We start from the raw sequence: 3,325 nt of genomic DNA, 5'->3' as shown, positions 1-3,325 counted from the left end.
TATAGAAGGAAAGGTCCAGATGTTTTAAATTTCTTAGCAGAATTTCGATGGACCCGCACAATAAGACCGAGAGATAAAGTAGGCGATTATTTAAAGTTGCTGTGTATTCAGTACGAATAAAACGGCTTCGAATAATGCTTCTCAGAGTGGCATGTCTCTTATTTGTAGTACAATACCGAGGCGACCCTTGGCGATGCATCAAGAGAATTATGAACAATTAATATCGTATATTTTAAAACCTTTTGGCTTATATCACTTGCAAAAAAAAAGCAAAAAAATACTTCGTTTTTAACTTAAGAAAAAATATTTGCACATTAGATGTAAGACAGACTTAAAATATATAAATAACTGTAGTTATTTATATATTTTAAGTCATTTAATATCCAAGTGAATATGTCCATGCATATTCACTTGGATATTAAATTTATTTCAGTGTTTAGCAAAAGCTGGAAAGCTTCCAAAGGTGTAGAAAGACAGGAAAAAGAAGTTCATTAAATAAATACAAAAATATACAAATAGGTTACAAAAAAAAACTGAAAAAAACTGTTAGCATGCTCAAAGTTTTCAACCAGTGTTCTAGAATTATTCAAAAACAGCACTCTTTCTATTTTGTTTTTCTTTTCTTCTTGTTTTTTTTCTTCTCCCCGAACTCTGGATATCACTTGCAAAGAAAAAAAATGTTCTCCTTTGAATAAATGATTTTCTGTTAAAGATTTTTCGGATTTTGACGGATTTTTCAGAAGAAACATTTACATAAGCACTTAAGATAAAAGGTTGGTGATAATACACGATACAACATAATCCATCAGAGACAAAAAATTTATCCACCGTATGTTTACTTTTCTGTGATGCGTTGTTAGGAAGATTAGAAAATATTTTTGTTGCTTTCTTACTCGTTTTCTTCTCTTCGTCAAGTGCACCTGCAGGCTGCCTATTTCCCTTCCAAGAGGAATCGTTCCAACCATTCTTTGAAGACAGATTTTAGTATCATTTCAGTTCTGTTTGTTAATATTTTGCCTCTCTATATCTGTTAAACGTCACCATTCTGTTTTATTAAAGAGGTGTTATTGACACATACTATGATATTTATAGTGAGAATTAAGTAATTTCCATTTTATACTTAAAAAAAAAAAAAAAAAAAAAAACGGTGATTAACGGACACTGAACAAAAATTGCTTCTTCCCAACCTTCTACTGCTGCGTTTTCTTTCTTCAGTGAACCGAAATCTACGATCTCTTTACTGGTAATAATAATCTTAGTTTCCTTCTTCGTTTGAAGTTCTAGGTTTTCTGCCCTCGATGTTCCCAAGAGATAACTGTCTTGTTAAAAATTATTGAGATAAAAGAAACATTTTACACTTTTCTACATACAATAAATTGCATATTTCCATGTCGTTCAAACCTTATCTCAGTTTGACAACAATTCCACTTTGCTAAAAAAGAGAAAACATTCTTTTCTTAATTACTTTAACAGAAAATCCTTATGAAAGTTTACTCTACATAAGCACTGCTCTAATCCGAAACAAAACCTAAAAATAATTTGAAAATACACTATTAATTCAATGATTGCAATTTCCAAAAGTTCCAAAGTTCAGTTTTGCTGTGCTTGATTTTCAACTGCGATTGTATAAAGAGCTGTGTGTGTCAAACAACAACGCAGCTATGGTCATGAGGTAGCTGAGTTATTCCTGTAATTGCGTGTATTTTTCTTTCGTTTTCCTGTTACTGTACGAAAAACAAGTCTTCGAGAGATAAAAATCCATTCAACTTTTGCTCCGAAACCGATTAATTCGGCCACGGTGTGAAGTTTCAACAGAGAAGATTGTAGACCTTATTCGGGTCTACAATCTTCCCTATTGAAACTCGTTTTCAACCACACATTAATTAATCTGCATACGCATCTGCCCATTTCATTGGGTTTATCAATTATTTTTAAAAAATTATTGCACGTTTTTCGCTAATAGTTTAACTTTTCTCTGTCAGTATATATTTTGAAAAGATGTTGCATTCTGCTTTACAGGTATGCTTGCAGTTAACCACGGGAAGGTCTTGCGATTTTACTCTAGCACTGAGAATAAAACTGAATTTTTTTGTACACCCTTGGTAATAACAACACAGATCTCTTCAACTTCCTTTGTATCACGAGGCAGATAATAGTTCCCATTGCAAACGCATTTCTTTCCTTATCACTGGTTTCCGCATGCCCTGGATATTCTTCATGAGAAATTTCAAGATTGTCTGATGAGCCATTCGCTGTCTGTAAGCTTCCAAGACGGCACACTTTAATTATAACCATCCAGTACATTACGAATATAACTAAAAATTTATGTACTCGACGTGTTGGACATTCATTTAGCCCCATGGGATCGGTACACGTCATATTTTTTCTGTATATATTATACAGAAACCGAATAACGTTAAATTAAATAAAGAATATATATGAAAGACTGTCACGATGCTTAGAGCTTCGTAAAACACTTTACCTCCTTATCTTTTTAACACTCATTTTATATATTGAAGAAAACAACAAAATTTGTTTGCCTCTGTAGAGATAATTCTTAAAAGAAGGCAGTTCTGACACCTGAAGGATAGGCCAAGGTGACTCTTTCTAAGTTATCGCCTTCCTGTATGCCACACTCGAAGATAAAGAAAGTCAATTTTTCATGGCAGAGCCAACCAGAGTCCAACATCCATTTTGGCTAAACATAAAATACACGCCCTTCGCAGCTACTTCTGACAATACGCCATCACCATATTTTAAGAGGTATTTGTATCAGAAAGTGCGTTTAAGTCTGTAAACTTAATGTGTGCAATCTCTTACTAAATATTATAAAAGTTTATTACTGTTTTAGATTCTGAAAGTCAAGATATTCAGTTCGAATATCCTGAAATTCAGAATATTCACATTCTCTGATTGGAATGATACTCATTCCAACCAGGAATGAGTATCATTCCAAGATAGTACTGTGGGTATACCCACAGTACTACGTCATGCTCAACAAGTAAAACCAACTGTTTGTTAATCGATAGAATGGAAGTATTTGTCACGCTTTGTCAGTAGCATATGGAAAGTTTCTTGAAATACATATTTTAACAAAACTGAACTCCATTGTTGCTGTTTTTTTGGCCCGTAAATGCTGTTTTGGCTTCTAGCCAACTTTTTTTTTTGGGGGGGGGGGGCTAAAATCCGAAACAGATAAACTCCTGAAGGTCATTAGCCGCCTAGACTCTAAGACAGACAGCGGGCCGCAACCGTAAAGACATTATCTTACCATTGATTATGTATTTTTGAAAATAACACTTAATTTTCGGTCATCAATGCAAAA

This window comes from Mastigoproctus giganteus, chromosome 8 (assembly GCF_048544385.1).
Source record: "Mastigoproctus giganteus isolate SK-2022 chromosome 8, ASM4854438v1, whole genome shotgun sequence".
Lineage (NCBI taxonomy): Eukaryota > Metazoa > Arthropoda > Arachnida > Uropygi > Thelyphonidae > Mastigoproctus > Mastigoproctus giganteus.
Note: the sequence above shows the minus strand (reverse complement) of the source record.